General features: G+C 41.3%; 1 pseudogene; it reads right to left on the reverse strand.

Annotated features, from left to right (window-relative positions):
- Nucleotides 1-24,572, reverse strand: part of LOC131741602 (transforming protein RhoA pseudogene) — a 31,415-nt pseudogene continuing 6,843 nt past the window's right edge.

The following is a 24,572-nucleotide window of genomic DNA, read 5'->3' on the forward strand; positions in this document are numbered from 1 at the left end:
TTAATAAATAGCTCTTCGAAATTTACTGCATGAGGGCTGTGCTTTGCAGCAGTTTCCCAAGATGAAGCACCCAGATTTTTCCTTCTTATATCTGGCTTGCAGAGCTCCTCTCATGTCCATTTCGAAAACCTCTCTCACTCCATCTTTGGTCTTTGATGCACACCCCATTTACCCCAAAGCTCCAATTCTGTTCGCCATATTTCTGCCTTCCTCTAGTTTTCCTGGCTCTTGCCTTATGTTGGTTAGCTCCCACCTTCTGCACGCATCCTTCCAAAGATCCTTCTTCTTCCAAGCAGGATAACGGGACAGAAATGACTACTGAAGTCCATTTTTCTGGGATGTTTTCTGATGTTTCCTGATGAATGTCCTTTTATCAGGGCTCTCAGTGGAGAAACACATCAGTATAACATCAGCATCCAGGTAGGCGAGGGGCCTCAGGTGATCTCTTCCTGCCCACCTGTGTTCCACAAAGCCAATTCTACCTGTTCTCCATCCACCTCGATATCTGCCACGTAGTTTTCAAACACCATGTGTACACACCCCTTTGGGAACTGGTCCTTGCTAAACACAGTGACAGAGCACACTGGCCAATGGGGAAGACAGCAGTTAATCAAATATTTAATTACAAACTGAATAGGTACTACAATAAAAAAAAAAACAAAAAAAAAACAGAGACAACAGGGGACCTGCCCTGGAATGGAGAGGTGGTTAGGGAAAGCTTCTGTCTCAGAAGCTCTGTAACAAACTATCCTAAAACCTAGTGACTGGGCTTCCCTGGTGGCGCAGTGGTTGAGAGTCCGCCTGCCGATGCAGGGGACACGGGTTCGTGCCCCGGTCCGGGAGGATCCCACATGCCGCGGAGCGGCTGGGCCCGTGAGCCATGGCCGCTGAGCCTGCGCGTCCGGAGCCTGCGCTCCGCAATGGGAGAGGCCACAACAGTGAGAGGCCCGCGTACCACAAAAAAAAAAAAAAAAAAAAAAAAAAACCTAGTGACTTAAACCAACAACAGTTATTTATGTTGCCCCCAAATCTGCAATTTGGGCAGAATTCAACCCGGACAGCAAGTCTGGGCTCCATGTGGTGTCATCTGGGGCACCTTGACTGGGATTGGAGAGTAAATGAATTTACTTTAATTTGAGAAACTGCTCCAGAGAAGCATGGTTTCCAGCACAGTTTTATATCTTGTCAGAACAAAGAACATTAAATAAGTCAGGGATACATTTCAAGAAAAAAAAACACATAGGTCAGCATGTATACTGCAAGTCAGCATGACCTTGGCACCTGGGAAGGGAGTCTTATCATCAAAGGAGGACCAGCATTGGCATCCAGGAAGAGAGGCATTTAATCTTTATTTTTAACATGGACATTCTTTTCTTTTGGTCAATATATCCTTTTCTCTAATAACTAAAGCAGATGTACAATGTATGTTTGCTGGGCCACAAACAGGCTATTTTAGTTAGCATAAAATTCAAGATAACTCATGTATAAGCCAGAATGACTTCCCTATATCTCAATATGTGAAAATTTCTTTTATTACTGTCTCTGTAGATATTCATAATCTGGACATTTCACATAAGTGGAGGCATACAAAACGCGGCCTTCTGTGTCTGGCTTCTGTCACTTGATGTTATCAAGGTTCTGGAGGCTTCTCTCAAAGATGGCTCACTCACCTGGCCTGTAAGTTGGTGCTGGTTGACAGCTGGAAATTCAGTCAGGGATTTGGGTTAGGGATTCTAGCTCTTCTCCATCGGGGCCCTTTTGTGGGCTGCTTGGGCTTCCTTATGGCATGGTGGCTGGGTTCTAAGAGCGAACATCCTAAGAGAATCAGGCAGAAGCTTTTCACATTTTATGACCTAGATTTGAAAGCCACATAGTGTCACTTTGATGTTTGTCTCAAGCTCACCTGGATTCAAGGGAAAGGAACACAGACCACACTTCTCAATGGGCAGAGTGTCAAAACACCTTGTAAGAAGGGTGTACCATGGGAGATATAACTGTGGCCATATTTGGATAACTGCCACAGATTCCCTGAGGAAGTGTGACGTTTGACCCGAAAGCTGAAAGATAAGTAGGTGTTAACTAGGCACAGTGGTGGAAGAACATTCCAGGAACGTGGAACAGCATTTAGAAAGGCCCTGAGGTGGAGCAATGAGCACATTTGAGGAAGTGAAAGCAGGTCCAAGTAACAGGGGCAGAGAGGAGGGACACAAAGTGAATGTGAAGGGGCTGACAGTGGAGGACTTTGTCATGTGCTTTAAATGTCTTGTTTCTGCTCAGGTTCTCTTGTCCATTCCTCCAGAATAGACAGCACTCTAGAGTACCACTTGGGGACAGTTACTCCCCCACCCGCCCCTTTCAGTGGGGCTGCAAGAGTGGACATAAGACCCAGTTCTTACCATTTAGGACATTCCACACACCCCCATCAGCCTCAGTGATTGGTTCAGGAATGGACACATGACCCAAGCAGGGCCAATGAACCTCAAACCCAAGACATCCCTGCAGCTACTGGACAAGGGATGCACTCTTTCTTTGGGGGTTGCCAGGCAGGATATAGTTGGAAGTGTTGGCTGTCACCTTCGACTCTGAGTGAGAAGAACCTGACTGATAATGACACTGTTAACCTAAAATCAGCCAGTTTTAACCTAAAATCAGCCAGTTTTACCAGCAAAATGTGTTTATTTGGGAAAAGCAAAGAACTGCAACTCACTACACGCAATCTACAGCAAACCACCAGCACGTCGCGAAAACAAACGGAGCCTGCTTTTATAGGAAAAAGGAGGGGTGGGGAGTTGGGAGGTGCTATTCTAAATGAAAGTTCATTGGAGGAAAGTAGGTGGCAATGGCTTCTCATTGGCTGAGCTGCAATGCTTCCCATTGGCTGGGCAGTTGCTGAGGGAGGAGAAAGTCTTCCTTTCGGCTAGTAACGTAGTTGCGCTTCCTATTTGGGAGTGCAATTTTCCCTTTTTCCTGTCTGCCGTGGAAATGAAGGTCAGTGCATGCAAATGAAGGTCAGTGCCTGCAAATGATGATGAGTGGTAATGCATGAGAGTTTCCTCTGCCGGCCATTCCTGGCTCTAACTTTAGTGAGGTTTCCTTTATTAATTTTCAACGGGAACAAAGAGAAAAGCAGTACCAAGTTATAGAGACTGTGGTGCTCCTGGAGCATGATTAAAGCCAAATTTACCACTTGAAATTTTAGATACATGAGTCAATATTTGGTTTAAGCTGATTTCAATTTTCATCACTTGTAACCAAGAGTCCTGTTTAAATTCACCGTTAGGATTTTGGTTATCCTGATGTTTATCCTTCCTGGAATGCTCCAGCACTTCATTTGGCCTCTTCCTGAACTTTTTTTGTGTGTTTGTGATCAATAAGTTTTTTTTATTGCTTCTCAGTCTAAATGTCAAGTTAAATTTGTTTGAGATTCAAACAAATTCTGCAGAACATTTATAAGAACATTTGTACATAACATTTATAAATTTTCCTTCTTGAATAAAAAGAATATGTAATAAAGCCAATTGTCTTGTTGGTCAATGATTAATCAAATAGAAAATACATGACAGTTTATGGGACAGTTTAAAATGTCCAAATATTATGCCACTGGAGGATTTGTCTAGATTAAAGATCAGATGGATCTTGGGCATATTTGTTTGGGCAGGATTTTTTAGAGTATGCTAGAGGAACATGTCAAATCAGCAGCTATCTGTCTGATTTATTTTTACTCCCTCCTTACCCCCTCCACTAAAACAAAACAAAAAACCCTCCTGATTGATGAGACTTTTAAAAATTGAAGTATAGTTGATTTACAATGTTGTGTTAGTTTCAGGTATACAGCACAGTGATTCTGTTATACATATACAGTATATCTATTCTTTTTCAGATTCTTTTCACTTATAGGTTATTACAAAATGTTGTGTATAGTTCCCTGTGCTATACAGTAGGTCCTTGTTGGTTATCTATTTAAATATAGTAATGTATATATGTTAATCCCAAACTCCTGATTTATTCCTCCCCCACTTTCCCCTTTAACCATAAATTTGTTTTCTATGTCTGTGGGTCTCTGTTTTGTATATAAGTTCATTTGTATCTTTTTTTTTTTTTTTTTTTAGATTCCACATATAAGCGATATCATATGATATTTGTCTTTCTCTTTCTGGCTTACTTCACTTAGTGTGATAATCTCTAGGTCCATCCATGTTGCTGCAAATGGCATTATTTCATTCTTTTTTATGGCTGAGTAATATTCCATTGTGTATATATCCCATATCTTCTTTATCCATTCATCTGTCAATGGACATTTAGGTTGCTTCCATGTCTTGGCTATTGTAAATAGTGCTTCAATGAACGTTGGGTACAGATGAGACTATTTTTTAATGCAAATCAAGCTGTCTTATTGGTAAGAAAATTTAATGTTAAACATAACTGAATATCCAGACACTTGGCAGTTTTAAAAGCTACTATGCCTGTGGCCCTGGCTCCTTTTCCTTATATTCCCATGATTGCCCCAGGGTTGCTACTAGTATACATGGAGGCCTTAAGCAAATTACAGAAAAGGCCCCTATGGAAGAACAACTTTTAGAAAAAATTATCTCTTTCCATGGGAAGACTCAACCACATACCAAGAACAGAGGCTGAAATTCAGACCCCAACTACCTATCCACTGGGAAGCATTTAGTCAGAGCACAGTGCAAAATAGCATACAAGTAACCTTCACATCACCTCCTCCATAGACGGACATCATTTTTTAAGTGTTGTTGAGATGACCCAAGCTGTTCTGGGTATCACATTTAAGCATTACAATGGTCAGAGGAGAAATGAGAACAACTTCCAGAATGTCTCCCAGCAAACTGGGAAGAACTTTCCCAGAAACATTTAGCAAAGCTCTCCTTATATTCCATTAGTCTGAATTGGATTACACCTTCTAATCATTTTTTAATTTATTGAGGTAAAATTCACATAACCCAAAAAATCACGATTTTAAAGTGTACAAATCAGTGACTTTTAGCACAATCACAGTGTTGCACAATCATCACCACTATCCATTCCAGAGAATTTTCATTGCACCAAAAATAAATTGTACCCATTAAGCTGTCACTCCCCATTTCCCCCTTCTCCCCACCCCAGGCCCTGACAACCGCTAATCTACTTTCTATCTCCATGGATTTACTTATTCTGGACATTTCGTGTATGTAAAAGGATTCATACAATATGTGGCCTTTTATACCTGGGTTCTTTCATAAAGCTTGGTTTCAAGGTTCATCCAAGTTGTAGCATGTATCAGTATTTAATTCATTTTTAATGGCTGAATAATATTCTGTTATATGGATAGACAAAATATGATTTACCCAGTCATCAGTTGGTAAACATTTGGGTCATTTCCACTTTTGGACTATTATGAATAATGCTACTGTGAACATTTGTGTACAAGTTAATGTTAAAACAGCTGTTTTCAATTCTCAGGCAAATATGGAGTCATGGGATTGTTGGGCCATATGGTAAGTCTCTGGTTCCCTTTCTGAGGAACTGTTAAACAGTTTTATTGATTGATTGATTGATTGACTGTGCTGCGCTGCTTGTGGAATTCTAGTTCCCTGACCAGGGATTGAACCCAGGCCCTCGGCAGTGAGAATGCAGAGCCCTAATCACTGGACTTCCAGGGGATTCCCTGTCAAACTGTTTTCCGTAGAGACTGCATTATACATTTCCATCAACAATGTATATGTGTTCCAATTTCACATCCTCGTCAAAGAGGATGCTATTTTCCATTTGTTTTTTATTATAGTCGTCCCAGTGTCTATGAGGAGACATTTCATTACAATTTTTATTTGCGTTTTCCTGGTGATTAATGATGGTAAGCCTCTTTTCATGTGCTCGTTGGCCATTTGAATATCTTCTTTGGAGAAATGTCTATTTAAATCCTTGGCTCATTTTTGGTTTTTGAATTTTATTTTATTTATTTTTTTATACAGCAGGTTCTTATTAGTTATCCATTTTATGCATATTAGTGTATATATGTCAATCCCAATCTCCCAATTCATCACACCACCACCACCCCACCCCCAGCCGCTTTCCCCCTTTGGTGTCCATACATTTGTTCTCTACATCTGTGTCTCTACCTTGGCTCATTTTTGAATTGAGTTCTTTGCTTTTTTGTTGTTGAGTTGTAAACATTTTTATTAACATATTCTAGATACTAGAGCCTTGTCAAATACGGGGTTTGCAAATATTTTCTCCCATTCTGTGGGTTGTCTTTTCACTCTTTTGATAGTATCCTTTGATGTACAAATGTTTTTACTTTGCATGAAGTCTAATTTACCTATTTTTGTTGTTGTTGCTGCTTCTGCCTTTGGTGTCATATTTAAGAAACCATCGTCAAATCCAAGATCATTAAGATTTGCCTCTAGGTTTTCTTATAAGTATTTTATAGTTTTCACTCTTTAAAAAAAAATTTTATTTATTTATTTTTGGCTGTGTTGGGTCTTCGTTTCTGTGCGTGGGCTTTCTCTAGTTGCCGCGAGCGGGGGCCACTCTTAATTGCGGTGCCTGGGCCTCTCACTATTGTGGCCTCTTTTGCTGCGGAGCACAAGCTCCAGACGCGCAGGCTCAGTAGTTGTGGCCCACGGGCCCAGTTGCTCCACGGCATGTGGGATCCTCCCAGACCAGGGCTTGAACCCGTGTCCCCTGCATTGGCAGGCAGATACTCAACCACTGTGCCACCAGGGAAGCCTATAGTTTTCACTCTTATATTTGGTTTGTTGATCCACTTTTTTTACATACACACACACATATGTACATATATTCTTTTTCATATTATTTTCCATTATGGTTTATTACAGAATATATAGTTCCCTTTGCTTTACAGTAGGACCTTGTTTGTCTATTTTATATACAGTAGTTTGTATCTGCTAATCTCAAACTCCTAATTTATCCCTCCCCCACTCCCTTTCCTTTTTGGTAAACATAAATTTGTTTTCTATGCCTATGTGTCTGATTCTGTTTTTGCTTTTTTTTTTTGGCTGTGCCACACAGCTTGTGGGATCTTAGTTCCCCGACCAGGGATCAAACCCTGGCCATGGCAGTGGAAATGCTGAGTCTCAACCACTGGACCACCAGGGAATTCCCTCTTTCTGTTTTATAAATAAGTGCATTTCTATCATATTTTAGATTCCACATATAAATGATATCATACGGTAATTGTCTTTTCTGACTTACTTCCCTTAGCATGATAATCTCTAGGTCAATTCATGTTGCTGCAAACGGCATCATTTCATTCTTTTTATGACTGAGTAGTAGTAGTCCATTGTATATATGTACCACATTTTCTTTATCCATTCATCCGTCAGTGGACATTTAGGTTGTTTCCATATCTTGGCTATTGCAAATAGTGAACATTGGGGTGCATTTTCTTTTCAAATTATGGTTTTCTCCGGATATATGCCCAGGAGTGGGAATTGCTGGATCATATGGCAACTCTACTTTTAGTTTTCCATAGTGGCTGCACTATCTTTACATTCCCACCAACTGTGGGCTTCCCTGGTGGCACAGTGATTGAGAGTCTGCCTGCCGATGCAGGGGACACGGGTTTGTGCCCCGGTCTGGGAGGATCCCACATGCCGCAGAGCGGCTGGGCCTGTGAGCCATGGCTGCTGGGCCTGCGCGTCCGGAGCCTGTGCTCCGCAACAGGAGAGGCCGCAACAGTGAGAGGCCCGCGTACCGCAAAAACAAACAAACAAAAAAAACATTCCCACCAACTGTTGGTCCACTTTGAGTTAATTTTTGTATATGACGTGACTTCAAGGTCCAACTTCCTTCTTTTGCATGTGAATATCCACTTGTTCCAGGACCATCTGTTGAAGAAATGTTTCCCTAATCAACTGACCAGATGTATGAGTTTATTTCCAGACTCTCAACTCATTTTTAATTTCAATTTCGTTGATTCAATCAATTTCATTGATCCATATGTCTATCCTTATGCCAGTACCACAATGTTTGGTTATTGTAGCTTTTAGTAATTAGAAAAAAAAAATTTTTTTTAAATTTGGCCATGCCACGCAGCTTGCAAGATCTTAGTTCCCCGACCAGGGATTGAATCTGGGCCCTGGCATTGAAAGTGCTGAGTCCTAACTACTGGACCACCAGGGAATTTCCAGTAAGTTTTAAAATCACGAAGCATGCATCTTCCAACTTTGTTCTTTTCCCAGATCGTTCTGGCTTTTCATGGTCCCTTGCCCTTGCGATACCATATAAGTTTTAGGTTTGGCTTTTCCATGCCTGCAAAAAAGGACATTGGGATTTTTACAGGGATGGCATTAAATCTATAGATTGTTTTTGTGCAGTATTGCCATCTTAACAATATTAAGTCTTCCAATCCATAGAAACACAATGTCTTTCTATTTATTTAGGCCTTCTTTAATTTCTTTCAGCAATGCTTTGTAATTATTAGGGCCAGGAATGAGACAACTAGGGACAGCCCCTATACCCCAGAGCCCACTGAAATTATTCAAACTAGCCAGTCCTAAACTGCCGACTCTACCTTTCCCATTGCTTCCCTTTGAAACTCCAGTGAAGGCTCTTGTCCACATGTCCTCCTTATGGCTCTACCTCCTGACCAGTTCTAGTGTTTCCCTTTGTGACCCCTGCCACAATGTGGCATGCTCCCTTTCCTTGGGATCTGAAGGTATAATAAACTATCTTTCAAAGGCAGTTATCTCCTAATCTGTTGGCCTCACCATGCCTGAATAATAATGCAACCTATATTTTAAAACATTCAAATATTGATACAATGTTGAATAAAGGTAGCAAAAAGTGACATCCTTGTCTTGTTCCTGACTTTAGGGGGAAAGCTTTAAGTCTTTCATCATTGTATGTGATGTGGGTTTCTTATATATGCCCCTTATCATGTTGAAAGAGTCCCAGTTGTTGGAGTATTTTTAGCATAAAAGGGTGTTAGATTTTATCAAATGCTTTTTTTCTCCATCAGTTAAGACGTTCATGTGGTTTCCACTCCCCCTTTTGTTTTATTAATTTGGTGTATGACATTGATTGATTTTTAAAAAATGTTGAATCACCTTTGCATTCCTGGGATGAATCTCATTCGATCACTATGTAGAATCCATGTATATGCTGTTGGAGTCACTAGTGTTTTGATGAGGATTTTTGCCTCTATATCCATAAGGGACATTGAGCTGTAGTTTTCTTGTGATGTCTTTGTCTGGCTGTGGTTATCAGGGTAACACTGGCTTCATAGAATGAATTAGGAAGTATCACCCTCTCCTATTTTTTTTTTTTTTTTTTTTTGTGGTACGCGGGCCTCTCACTGTTGTGGCCTCTCCCGTTGCGGAGCATAGGCTCCGGATGTGCAGGCTCAGCGGCCATGGCTCATGGGCCCAGCCACTCCGCGGCATGTGGGATCTTACCGGACGGGGGCACGAACCCGTGTCCCCTGAATTGGCAGGCTGACTCTCAGCCACTGCACCACCAGGGAAGCCCCCTCTCCTATTTTTTTAAAGAGTTTAAGGGGATTGGTATTACTTCTCTTTTACTACATATTTTTCAGTTATTTTCTTAGTGATTCCCTGGGTATTATAATTAATGCTTAATGTATAACAATCTAGTTAGAATTAATACCAACTTAGCTTTAATATTACACAAAATTTTTACTGCTATATAGCTCCATTCTTCCCTTTATGTTGTTATTGGCACAAATTACATCTTTTTCGCTGTGTGCCCATGAATATAGATTTGTAATTATTGTTTTATGTTATTGTCTTTTAAATCACATAGGAAAAATGAAGAGTAACAAGCCAAAAATACATTAATACTGACTTTTATATTTATCTATGTAGTTACCTTTACCAGTGTTATTTATTTTTCCATGTAGATTTGAGTTACTGTCTAGTGTCCTTTTATTTCAGCCTGAAGAACTCCTTGCAGCATTTATTGCATGTCAGGTCTACCAGCAATGATCTCTCCCAGTTTTTGAAGTCCCTTTGAGCATATTTAAAATAGTTGACTTGGGACTTCTCTGGTGGCACAGTGGTTAGGAATCTGCCTGCCAATGCAGGGCACATGGGTTTGAGCCCTGGTCCGGGAAGGTCACACATGCTGCAGAGCAACTAAACCCGTGCGTCACAACTACTGAGACTGAGCTCTAGAGCCTGCAAGCCACAACTACTGAGCCTGTGTGCCACACCTACTGAAGCCCACACACCTAGAGCCGGTTCTCCACAACAAAAGAAGCTACCACAATGAGAAGCCTGTGCACCGCAGCAAAGAGTAGCCCCCACTCGCTGCTGCAACTAGAGAAAGCCTGCGCTCAGCAACAAAGACCCAACGCAGCCAAAAATAAAATAAATAACTAAAATAGTTGACTTAAAGTCTTTGTCTAGATATTCTGTTTTTTTAAAAAATGTATATAGTTGGCTTTTGTTTTGTTTCTCAGTTCAGGATTCAATCAAGGCTATGTGCTGTATTTAGCTGTTATATCTTTTTAATATATTTCAGTCCAGAATGATTCCTCCACCTTTTTCTTTTTTTTAATGATATTGGCTTTTTAGGAGAGCCCACGTCAGATGTCTAATAGAATGTCCTATTTGATATTTGTCTCATTGTTCCCTCATAATTGGATCCAGGTTAGACATTTTGGGCAAGATGATACATAAGTAACGTGTATGTACAGTCTTTCCAGGGCAATGATGTTGGAATGAATTGGATCCAAACATTTTTGGTTGTGATGTCACTTTGGTCAGTATTCAAATTTCCAGAAGAAAGAATCTAATTGGCCAGGTTGGTTCACATGCCCACTCCTTGGCCAGAGAGGGAAGGCATTTTGACTGACAGTCTCATCAAGAATGTTCTCAGTGAGGAGTAGGTAGCTCAGCAAAAGAAAACTAAGATGTTGTTGAAGCAGGGGGAATGGATGCTGAGTAGGAAAAATGACGAATATCTACTATCCCTCTATCTTTCAGTGGTCTCAGCCATTCACTTGACTTCTACTGTTTACTCTATCATATTCTCAGAATGAAAGCTGACTTCTCTCTCCATTTCCACACCATGTTTACAACTGTCTGCTCAGAGCCTCTGCTTGCATGTCCTAAGGGCATCTAAAGTAAAACTTAATGCCTTCTCCACCCATCCCTACTCATCCAGCAGAGGAGCTGAATTATCTACAGCTCGATCACCGCGCCCAGAAACCAAAACCCAAATTCATGACTCTGTGCCTAGTCTTGTGGTTTGTACTTTTGTTGCATCTTTTATAGCCTTTTTCTCTTTCATTCCCACATGTATCATCCAAGACTCTGCCCAAAGTGTTGTCTGGAATTACAAGTAACAAGGAAGAAACAGCTTTTCAGGTTAAACACATTCAGGGAACATTGGGGGACACAAATTTATTTATCACAGAACTTCTCAGAGCCTTGACTAAGCCAATGTGATTTTTAAGTTTATTTTATTTTTTATTTTTTATTTTTTCTGTACGCGGGCCTCTCACTGTTGTGGCCTCTCCCGTTGCGGAGCACAGGCTCCGGACGCGCAGGCTCAGCGGCCATGGCTCACGGGCCCAGCCGCTCCGCGGCATGTGGGATCTTCCCGGACTGGGGCACGAACCCGTGTCCCCTGCATCGGCAGGCGGACTCTCAACCACTGCACCACCAGGGAAGCCCCAATGTGATTTTTAAAGAATAGATATTCTTTTCTTACTTTTTATTTTGCAAAATAATTCAATTTATGGAAAAATCGCTAGAATAGCACAATGAACTTCCCAATATTTGTTACCTGTATATATTAATTGTTAACATTTTCTTACATTCTCTCCTCCCTTTCTCTCTTTCCCTCTTTCTCTCTCTATATCTATACCTATATCTCAACCTATATCTCTATCTATCTATCTATGAGAGAGAGGATTATTTATATATATGTACATATATATACACATATATCCTCAATATATATACTCTCTATGTATACTGTCAAATGGTTCAGCAGTAATAACATATAATCATATCTATCTGTATCTATATATAATTATTGCTGAAACATTTGAGAATAAGTTGCATACATATGTAAATACTTCACTTCGTATTTCCTAAGAATAAAAGCATCTCACTGTTTCATAAATAGTCCATTGATAAATCCATATGATAAGAAAATTCTTATCTCCCACATCAGAGGACAGCTATACAATTTGGGAAGTGCTAGTTTACATTATTTCTATAGGCTCTTAACTCAGTGGTTCCCAAACCTGGCTGCCCATTACTGCCATCATTATTACCGAACAGTACATGCTTATTGTATACAGATGTAAACATTTCACATGAATGTACTCATTTAATCTTCATAGTAACTCTAAATAATAAGTATTATCATCTCTAGATTGTACATGAGAAAACTCGGTTACAGAGAGGTTGCCCAGAGGTTGCACAGTTGGTAAGAAACAGAGCTGGCATTTATAGCCAGACTATTTGAAGGGTATAATACACTTCTCCCAATGATTCTGTTGGGCAAACAGGTTAACTACTCCTCCCACTGATATTAAGGCTTTTTGCCTCCTTCTCCTCCAAATTCCAGTTGCCAGATGAATGTACACAAAACACATCTTCTTCTGTTGCTTGTGAGTTAAGGAAATTGTCATTCAATGGAGTGGTTAAGAACCAGGACTTGGAAGTCAGTTCTGGATTTCCATCTTGGCTCTACCCATAACCAGCGCCATGGTTTTGAGCTGGGCACCGAGCATGTTTCCTCACCTGGACAGTGAGGGTTGGATCAGAGGAGGAGATATGGCCAACACTCAGGAAAGGGCTTGGCGATCAATCCATGGCAGCTAATAATGGTGGTTATTATTATTGGTGGTGGTGGTGTGTTATAAACCCCTCAGCCACAAATGGGCAAATTATCAACCGACCTTTGTCTCTGTTTCCTCACCTATAGAGTTGAGCTGTTAATATATTGTCTTCTAGGAGTGTTGTGGGGGTTAGAGAGAGGATGTAGTGTTTCGAATGCTGCCAGGCACATAGTGACTATACAATGAATGTTGGTTATTACTATTATTTATTCTTTTCTTTATCTCTATGCTCCGGACCAAAGGTCCTACTTACAACAGCTTGAATATGCGCCATTGTTAGCTGCTTCTGTGTGTTTTTCTATGCTGTGCTCTCTGCCTGGGACACCATCCCCATTTCTCTGTGTCAAAACCCCAATTGTGTCTCCTCCTCTCCCACCAGCAGTGTCCTTGGTGCCAGGGAAGCCTTTCCTTATCCCCCCATTAGGACTTTATTCATCTCATGGGATACTTATTTCCAGCTTTGTATAGAAATCTCTTGTCTCTTCTCCCCTTGAAGGAGCCCCTTTCCCTACTTCAGGTAACATCTAAACCAGAGCAGACCCCATAACCTGTTACCCTAAAGAGACCAGAGCCATTTTTAGAAGCTGCTAGATAAAAGCCTGCTTGGAGTCAGGGAAAAAAACCCACAGATCCCTTTGGTACCTCCCATTTGTCTGTTGCCAAGACTCAGAATAAACGCACTGATAGGGACTGACTCCCACCATTTAAGGGGCTGCTGCTGAGTAACCTCCTGTCTAGGGAGAGGCCTTACCACACCAAGAGCTTCATCATTGCCTCATGGGGGCCCTCCGGGGCTTTATCAAGGACAAGGGAGCTGGGGAGCCTCCTCCACTGCAGTGAAACTGATAGAAAGAAATACAATGGGCAGATGGATTGTTACAAAGGCGGGTGGGCAAACAAGACACACAGGCAAGAACCTTCCCTTGCATGACATGTTTCAACTGCTTCCTGGGGAGGCAGATACAAAACAGTCACCAGAGTCCAAGCCCTCCCACTCTTCATTTGCAAACTTTGAGGCATCTTCCTTAGATAAGCATTTTGGGGGGCTCTTGCTAATTCCTGCGGACTGAAATAAACAACAGCTACTGTCGTTCAGAGCCTGCTGGATGCCAGGCCCTTCAAAGGTGTTCTCCCAGTGACTCTCTGCCAGAGTGGCGGGTGTCCCACCCAGCTTCGGGCCTTTCTCTAACGTCCCCTTATCAGTGAGGTCTACCCGGGACACCCCCTACTGAAAACTGCAACCCGGCCCCACCTCCACTCCACCTCCCTGCGTTCTCAGCACGACCCTCACCACCTTCTAATGTGCAGTTTGATTTACTTATTAAACAGGTTTACTGTCTGATTTTCCTCCCACGCTCCACAAGGGGGACAACCACAGGGTGGGGCTGGAGGTCTTTGCCACTTAGGCTCATTTGGGCATCCCTAGAGCCTACAACAGAGCCTGGAGCGTTAATACAATGTATGATCTATGAATTGTTTATCATCGTTCATTTATTTATTTTCCTTTTCAAAAATATTGTTTATTTTTATATTGAAGTATAGTTGACAATAATTACAATGTCAAATAATTGTCCATAATTAATTGTCCATAATTAACAATGTTGTATTAGTTTCATCACTCATTTAACCAGTCCCCTTCTGATGAACACTTGGCTGTTGTAAACCTTCTGCAAACCTAATTATTCTAAACACGCTGCAGTAAACATCCTTGGGCAAATATCTTTGCACATTTGTGCACTTATGTCATAGTAGAGATTCTTCCATACAGAATTGCTAAGTCAAAAGTTATGGAAAGTCTCAATATTAATAGATACTGCCAATAGCTCTTCCAAAAAGACTGTTTCCATTTAGACTCCCACTAAGAGTGCGTGAGAGGGCTCGCTAAAGATTGGTGAAATCGGGGTGGCGGTGGGGAGGATCCCAACTCATCTACACTTGCTGAACCTCTAATATCTGCAAGTGTAGAATCTTAATGTTAAAGGGATGTAAACATCTCATTCTCCTCCAACTCCCTTCCCAAGGCAGTAATCCTCTCCAACACTGCTTTGTTCTCTCTGTGTGTGTGTGTGTTTGGTTTTTTTTTTTTTTTTTTCGGTATGCGGGCCTCTCACTGTTGTGGCCTCTCCCGTTGCGGAGCACAGGCTCCGGACGCGCAGGCGCAGAGGCCATGGCTCACGGGCCCAGCCGCTCCGCGGCGTGTGGGATCTTCCCGCACTGGGGCACGAACCCGTGTCCCCTGCATCGGCAGGCGGACTCTCAACCACTGCGCCACCAGGGAAGCCCCTGCTTTGTTCTTAATTCTTTCCTTGTCACGGACAGGGGTCAAGCTTCCCTCCTATGGTTTTCAGGATAAATTGCTACTGACAGGTGACTGGGTCAAAATCTGCTTTCCTATAACCCCACCCCACCTATCCCGACTCCATTCTCAGGAGCCACAAAAAAAACTGGGCTAATCCTTTTTCCATGTGACAGCTCTTAAAATATTTGAAGACTGTATCAAATCTCCTCTAAGACTTCTTCCAGGGTAAACCTCCCCTGCTGCAGCCAGACACACCCCCTGGATGTGACAGTGTTGACCTGGGGACCCTTTAGTTTAGTGGCCAAGCGTAAAAGCTTTAGGGTTCCCCAGGCTTAAGTTCAACTCTCTGTTCCCACACTTTCCAGCTGTCTGACCTGGGCTAAGTCACTTCTCAGACTTTAGTTTCCTCCCTTGAATAAATTATATAACAATAGTGCCCACCTTATAAGGTTGCTGGCTGGGACACATTCTTACACACACACACACACAAATCTAAAACTATATTTTATGATGGTGTTGGTATAAAGACAAATATAATAAAGGCAGGGTTATATTTATTTATTTTTCTTCTGATAAAATAAGTAAAACATTATCCCAGGGCCTTCAACGTATCGTGGCCTTAGACTGTGCCTTCTATGACTGATGGATACATGGGCTCTGGTAACTGGGGGGAGTGAAAAAGAGAAAATAGGCCAAGTATATAAAGTTCTTAGCACAGGGCCTGGATCTTTGTAACTTAATAAATGATGATCACAAATTTAAAATAGGACTGCAGAGAACAGAGTGTGACACTGAGAACGTTTCCCCACAGACCTCTTTATCAGTGCCTGTGGACTTTGCAGACCCAGCCTCTGAACTCAGGTAACACAGTCACTGGGCCTGTGTCTTCTTACCTTGCCCGCAAGAGTCTCGTGAGAGAGTTTGTAAAAAAAGATCCAGAGTCTATGGCATTTATGTTGAGAGAAGAGGTGTCTTATCTGCTCAGACTGCTATAACAAAATACCACAGACTGGGTTCGATCCCTGGTCTTATAAACAACAGAAATTGATTTCTCACAGTGCAGGAGGCTGGGGAGTTCAAGATCAAGGTGCCAGCACGGTCACGTTCTGGTGAGGGTCCTCTTCCTGGTTGATAGCTGGTGCCTTCTCACCGCGTCCTTACATGGTGGAAGGGGGCAAAGGAGCTCTCTGGGTTCTCTTTTAATCTTTTGTTTTGTTCTGCTTTTTGTTTTGGCCGTGCCACGCGGCATGTGGGATCTTAGTTCCCAGACCAGGGATCGAACCTGCACCCCCTGCAGTGGAAGCACAGAGTCTTAACCACTGGACTGCCAGGGAAGTCCCAAAGCTAATCTTTTTGTTTGTTTGTTTTGTTTTTGTTTTGGGGTCTCTTTTATAAAGGCATTAATCTCATTCATGAGAGCTCCATCCTCATGACCTAATCATCTCTCGAAGACCCCACCTCCTAATACCATCACACGGGGGATTTGAATTTCAACATATGGATTTGAGGGGCGTGGGGGGACACAAACACCCAGGCCATACCAAGAGGAAATACACATTTCATCAAAAGAAACCTCTTCAGGGCTTCCCTGGTGGCGCAGTGGTTGAGAATCTGCCTGCCGGTGCAGGGGACGCGGGTTTGTGCCCCGGTCCGGGAAGATCCCACATGCTGCAGAGCGGCTGGGCCCGTGAGCCATGGCCGCTGAGCCTGCGCATCCGGAGCCTGTGCTCCACAACGGGAGAGGCCACAACAGTGAGAGGTCCGTGTACCGCAAAAAAAAAAAAAAAAAGAAACCTCTTCAGAAGAGGGTCAAAAAAATCCATGGACTAGTAGAAGATATTTGAAATACATGTAAATGGCAAAGCATTTATACCTAGACTAAATAGAGCTCCCTCAAATCATTAAGAAAAAGACAGTTGATAGAAAAATGGCAAAAGACTTTAAGATGCCCTTGCAAAAAGGAAGAAATTGATTTGGCTAATAATTTTTTTTAAAAAAAGTACTCAGCTTCATTTGTAATCAGGGAAATGCAAATTGAAACCACAATGAGATACCACTACCTACTCTACCTCCAGCACTTTTTCTGGATACATGTTATATTTTACCATTAGCATGTGTTTTTTAAATGTATACAATCACAAGGTAAACAAAAAATTGCAAACAAACAAATAAGTGAAAATTCTGCCTACCACTGGACCTCCAAACCCCTCCCTCCAAATTCGACCTGTTACTAGTGGCTGGTGAGGCCTTTCAGAGACTGTGCTTGCAGTAGCATCTATTCATAAGCAGCCACCTTTCCTCAGATAATTAGTGCCATACTTACATCAATTAGGGTTTGAACAGGGAAGCAGAACCAGTATGAGTCCTTACAACTCATAATAAGAGATTTATTATTGAGATTAAGTCTTATAAAACTGTAGACGCTGGTGGAGAATTCAACGGGCCTAAAGTTGCTGGAGATCAGCAAGGCCAGAAGTTGTGGGGGCGGGGGAAGCTAGACATGAATTGGAAAGAAGGAAGGCAAACTACAACCCATATCTGTTTCTGATGTTGTCCTTTTTATTACAGTCTTCTGGTATCGTATTGTGATTTGCTGAAATATTTTAAAAGTAAGTTACAGAGATCATGACATTTCACCTTAAATACTCCAGTATACCACTCTAAAAAATTATCACTTCTGTCAGTTCAGAAATTTTTTTTTTAATTATTATTTTCTTGATAATTTTCTCTCCCTTGTTTTCCCAGTTCTATTTTTCTCAAATTCTTATTATTTGGATATTGGACCTTCCGTTGTGGTCTTCTAATGTTCTTTATTTCCTCTTCTCTCTGGAAGACTTCTTCAATTTTTTTCTTCCTCTTGTTTCATTGAATATTTTTTACTTCTTAGTTTCTTGATTTCCAAGAGCTCTTTTTTGTTGTTGTTCCCTGAATATTCCTTTTAAAAGATATCTTATTCTTTACAACTTAAATTTATACAGTGCTGTATATCAATTACATCTTAACACTGGAAAGAAAAATGAATAAATACATTTTAATTTTAAAAAAAGGTAGCCTGTTCTGTTCCATGAATGCTATATCATCTATTATCTCTCTAAGAGTTTATGGCAGATTTATGGCAGATGTTTTTTTGTGTGTGTGGTACACGGGCCTCTCACTGTTGTGGCCTCTCCCGTTGTGGAGCACAGGCTCTGGACACGCAGGCTCAGCGGCCATGGCTCACGGGCCAAGCCGCTCCGCGGCATGTGGGATCTTCCCCAGACCGGGGCACGAACCCGTGTCTCCTGCATCGGCAGGCGGACTCTCAACCACTGCGTATGGCAGCTTTTTAGAAGTTTACTTCATTCCTCTCATTGTCACTGTTTCTCCAAATCCCATTTTCCTGCTTGTTTTAGAGTTGTCTTTCGTAATAAAAGCTTTTCTCAGATGACTGGAGTCTTTGGCTGGTAAAATGTGTGTACACATATATTGACAGCATCACTATTCACAATAGCCAAAAGATGGAAACAGTCCAAATGTTCAACTGATGAATGGCTGAACAATGTGCGGTATATCCATACAATGAAATATTAGTCAGCCATTGAAAGGAATGAAATGCAGGTACTTGCTACAATGTGGATGAACCTCAAAAATATTTTGCTATGTGAAAGAAGACAGACAAAAGGTCACATAATGTATGATTCCGTTTACAAATTCCATTTGACGATTTTCATTATTCATGGTAGATATGTTCTACAACGTCTCTGGGAACACTTAGTTATTGAATATGGAATCGCTGCTTCTAGGGAAATAAGGTTCCTGTGAACCTCTGGTCACAACATTTTCATGAACCAATCAACACATAATCTTGATTTATATGTGCTTCTGTTTAAAGAAATCTTATTCAGGGAATTCCCTGGCAGTCCAATAGTTAGGACTCTGTGCTTTCATTGCCGAGGGCTCAGGTTCGATCCCTGGTCAGGGAACTAAGATCCTGCAAGCCGTGCGGCAGAGCCAAAAATAAAAAAAAAAAATTTTAATTCTTATTTAATACATATTGTTGGTTCATTAACATTGAACTCACAGCCAACAGCACTAAAACTCATGCATGAACAAAGCTTACCTAACACATGTACTTTCTTGGAACACTAGCCAGCACTTCAGCACTATACCTGGGACTATTTTAAACAGCTAAATCACAAACAGAAGGCACGAAAATGCAAAATGTGGCACAAAATATACATGAACACTTGCTTAGAGTATGAGAGCTGAAATAAGAAGGGTGTTGCCTCTTTCATCCTCAGCTGGTAACATGCATGTAGAGCAACTCAAATTTGTTGCTCCACCAATGACCAGGAAAATCCACAACTATCAATTTTTTAAAAAGATTTCTTTTATGTATTTATTTATTTTGGCTGTGCCGGGTCTTAGTTGTGGCTCATGGGATCTTTGTTGCAGCATGCGGACTTTTTAGTTGCAGCATGCGGACTTCTTAGTTGAGGCATGCAGACTCATTTGCGGCATGCGGGATCTAGTTCTCCAACCAGGGATGGGACCTGGGCCCCCTGCATTGGGAGCACAGAGTCTTACCCAATGGACCACCAGCGAAGTCTTTCGATTTTGAAATTACAAATAAGTTAATGTAGGAAGACAAATTCAGAAATTTGGAATCCACATATAATGAGGATTACCTGCATACAGAATAATCCAGAATAGGTCAATCCATAGGGACAGAATTCAGATGGATGGTTGCAGAGGCAGGGGGAGAGGAGCCTGGGAAACAACTGCTTATGTGTATGGGTTTCCTTTTGGGATGATGACAATGACTTGAAGCTAAATAGAGTTGGTGGTTACACAACACTGAGAATGTACTAAATACCGGTGAATTGTTCATTTTGAAATGGTGACTTTAATGTTATATAAATTTCATCCAAAAAAAAATTGACATATCACTCTAAGCAGGACTCTGAACCTCTCTTTTCCCTTTGGTGTGATGATCACCCCCCTTCAGATCATGGCTGCTCCAAGAAACTGAGTGAACACAACCCACAGGGACATAAAACTTTAGCAAACAATACACTAACGTTGTTTTATACCACTGAGATTTAGGAATTTTTTGTTACTGCAGCATAACTGAGCCTGTGTTGACTATTTCAGAGGTCTAAGCCTGACTGTCATCATTATGGGAGCCAAGTGGGGTTGGGAGCTTGGAAGTCTCACCATTTCTAGGTACACTCTCACTTCATCCTCCTGTTTTCAGTTTCATGACTCACTCCATCCTCTACTCTGCCCCTTCCCAAATCTAGACTCTCTAAAACTTCCTGTCTTATGCTGTGGCTGGAAAGATAGAGTCACCTGCTCTATTGGGTGGAAGAATCCACCCTCTCCTTATACTGACTTCCACACAGTTCTTCAGCTTTTGGTCCCAACTCACCCCAGCCTCCATATATGATGGGCATTTTCGGTTTCTCAGATTCCTCTGGTTTGTCCACTGGGGATTAGCTTCGTTCTTGGCCTCCGCCTCTGTGTTTGGCTAATTCACTTCCCACCTGTTTTCTATCTTCTGAAATTTTGTCAACATTCTTCATCGAATGTTGTTTCCTCTCCTATTCTCTTTTTCCTCATTAGTTTAACCTTTCTTATTCCTCTGTGGTCATTTCAGGGAGGTTATGGGAGGGAGCAGAGAGAAAAAGTGTTTAATTTGTCATGACTTACTGGGGTCATGAGTGTTTTCCTGTTCATCAGCTATAGACCAGCATAACTGTTTCTGGTGGGTGCGTAGCCTCCCATTATAGGGACGTATCCTCCCACAAAGGATATTTGGTGATGTCTGGAGACATTTTTGGTTGTCACATGGATTTTGAGATGAGGAGGCTACTGGCATCTAATGCGTAGTGGACAGGGATGCTGTCAAACATCCTACGATGCTCAGGACAGCCCCCACAACAAAGAATTATCTGGACCAAATGTCAATAGGACATTGAGAAACTCAGAAGTTGAGAAACTCTGTTCTAAAGGGTTCCTATTGTCTTCAGGATAAAATTCAGACTCCACAGCACAGCCTACAACACCCCAGCTTACCTTTCCTGCACTCCCCCTGGCTCACCATGCTCCAGCCACAAGCATCTTCTTTCTATTCCTGGAACACACCAAGCTTGTTTCTGCCACAGGACCTTTGCACTTGCTGTTTCCTCAGCCTGAATCTCTCTTTCCTGGGTTTTCTGGTTGCTGACATCCTCACTTCAGGTTTCAGTTCAAATGTCCCTTACTTTGTGAGACCCTGACCAACCCAACTTCCCCTGTCCCTCCACCCCCACCCTCATCCTTATCCAAGGAACAGTCTATTATATTTATTGCACTCTTCAAAGTATCAACTCCTGAAACTGGCTGTTTTTCTTCCTTTGTTATATTTGTTTATTACTATGTTATCTCATGAGAGCAGGGACCTGTCAGTCTTGATCTTGAGCATTTTGCCTGCACATGGTTTCTGCTCAGGAGATGGACAAAAGGTCTTGTTTAGTGATCTTCAAGTATTTTACTTGTGTTTCTTCTTAAAGAATTTCTAAGAACTCTGTACCCCTTGAATATTTTTAACTTGACATCTAAAATTTTTTTTTAATAAATAAATTTATTTATTTATTTATTTTTGGCTGCGTGGGGTCTTCGTTGCTGTGCACGGGCTTTCTCTAGTTGTGGCGAGCGGGGGCTACTCTTCATTGCGGTGCACGGGCTTCTCATTGTGGTGGCTTCTCTTGTGGCGGAGCATGGGCTCTAGGCACGCGGGCCTCAGTAGTTGTGGCACGCAGGCTTAGTTGCTCTGTGGCATGTGGGATCTTCCCGGACCAGGGCTCGAACCCATGTCCCCTGCATTGGCAGGTGGATTGTTAACCACTGCCCAACCAAGGAAGTCCCTAAAATTTGTTTATTGTAAGTTTAAATAGTTGCAGTCTTAATTTCCTAGTTATTATAAATATTGATATTTTAGAATATAATTTTACTTCATACTTTTAAATATACCTATCATCATTTATTTTAAAAAATCCATGAACATAATCCACACCATCATGGAAATAAATGGAAAATTTTGTAGAGAAAAAAACACAACAGGCTTTTAACAACTGGAAGTTTTATTTTACCTTTTTTTTTTCTCCTTGAACTTGTATTTCCATTCTATTTCTCCCACAGACTTCTATCCTAATCTTGATATGTGAAAAGTTTTAAAATTAATCACCAGATCATACTTCTCTGCAACAAAAAGCTTGTAAGTTATGTTAATATATATGTGTATATATATATATATTAATGTCCTATTTCCCTAAGACTCTAATTTTGAAGAGTATCCTATGTTCATAAGGCTCTAAGTGTTCAATGGATAACTAATAAGAACCTGCTGTATAAAAAATAAATAGAATTAAATTTTTAAAAAAGGCTCTAAGTGTTAAAATTTTTCTCTAAATTATCATTACAACTATTATTTGAATATAATTGATCAAAACAACATAAATATACCACATTTTGATCAGTAATTGTTATACATTGAAAAGTATGTTTTATTCTAAATGAGTCTTTTAATGAGATGGATGGGCTAGTTATTTTTTGGTGTTTTTTTGGGGGGTGGCCATCTGTCTGTGGATAAATATTATTTATTGGTGGAATGGGATAGAGTTTAGAGGAAGCGAAGCTCTATTCCTTTTTTTTTTTTTTTTTTGCTTTTATAAATTAAATACTGAGAAGTGTTTTTCACATAAACAGGAGACTGGAATGGAAATTTTGTCACAGCCAAGTAATTCAAGGTCACCCATGTTTTTTAAAAAAATATTTATATATTTATTTAGTTGCACCGGGTCTCAGTTGCAGCAGGTGGACTCCTTAGTTGTGGCATGTGAACTCTTAGTTGCGGCATGTGGGATCTGGTTCCCTGACCAGTGATCGAACCCGGGCCCCCTGCACTGGGAGCGCGGAGTCTTATCCACTGCACCACCAGGGAAGTCCCCAAGGTCACCCGTGTTTGAATGCCTATTTGCCACACATCACATTATGATTCATTACCAGAAATTTTTTTAATAATCTATTATCCAACAAGTCTTGCAGTGCCTCCTTCATGTTGGTTGGAAGCAAATAGGAAATCATCCAAATTGCAAAAGGATTTGTTACCCAGTCCTTAGGGACATTGCCTTTTCTAACCACACACTATTATCTTTATGCTGTTGTTCGGCATCCAGGTTTTTACACCACAGCACAACATGCCTTAGTAAGTTTCAAGATGACTGAGAAGCATTTGCCTTGCTTTTACAAAGCGGAGGAAGGACAGTCGTGAAGGCGGGAACACCTTGGACGCAGGCCCTTTCTCAGGCATCTTAGCTCTAGGAGAGAGAACACACAGAAGCTGAGATCTAAACAGATTCTCTTTCTTCTCTATTGAGACATAATTTCATAAAGATATGTTTTATACAGATATAGTTTAATAAAATGCACCTATTTGAAGTATCCACTTTGATGATGGGTTCTGACACGTATACACCTAATTTCCACTGCATTCAAGACATAGAAAATTTCCATCATTCCAGAAAGTTCCCTCATGTTCCCTTGCAGTCAATACCCCCTCACCCAGTAGCTCCTATTCCAGGAAGAATGTATACTAACCTGAATCCAATCAAGCCTTTAGATCTAACGTTTACAGAAAATATAGGGGACAGAGGAACGCAGTAAACCACGTCAATGAAGAAACAGAAAAGGAGAAATCCAGAATGCGGGGTATTCTACAGTATAATTGTCTTGCTCTCCTCAACGGGACAATGTTTTATATATAATATATAAGAGTGGGGAGTATTCTAGATTAAAAGACACTTAAGAGACGAAACTACTAAATGTAGTACATGATCCTTAATTGTAGGAAAGTAAAAATTGGATCGGACTGAGAGATCCAAAACTCAGCCAGGCCATTCTTCAGGCTGGGGTAACAGACATGATAAAGCTGGCTGCAAAGTTAACAGAAAATAGTATTTCTTCCAAGGACACTCACAGCTTTAAAGTGCCATAGTACCCCGCCTCTTGAGTGACCACTACTTTCTTACTTGCTGAGAAACTTTGTTCTCTAAAATTGTAGAAAATTTGCAGTTTGAAATTCTATGAGTACCAATGACATGCCTTTCTCTCTCCTGGAACTCAGACGCTGAGAAGCTGCCTTGAGTTCCAGGCCAGACACAGATCTTCAGATAATGGTGTTCTGAATACCGTGGTCCACAATTATTGAACGCTGTAGTTTCGGAAAAACAGGACCCTGGGTCCACTTGGCAGTCCAGGCTGATATTAGCCCTTTTACTCCTAGACCTCTTTGAGCTTCCCAGCTGCTAGCCCTGCTTCCACCCCTCCCTGCCCAGCCCATGATCTTGTCGACTGACAAAAAATGAACAGCCTAAAAGCTGAGAATTATGTTTTATTCAATGGACTTTCTGAGGA

Source organism: Kogia breviceps, chromosome 14 (genome assembly GCF_026419965.1).
Source record: "Kogia breviceps isolate mKogBre1 chromosome 14, mKogBre1 haplotype 1, whole genome shotgun sequence".
In the NCBI taxonomy this organism is placed as follows: Eukaryota; Metazoa; Chordata; class Mammalia; order Artiodactyla; family Physeteridae; genus Kogia; species Kogia breviceps.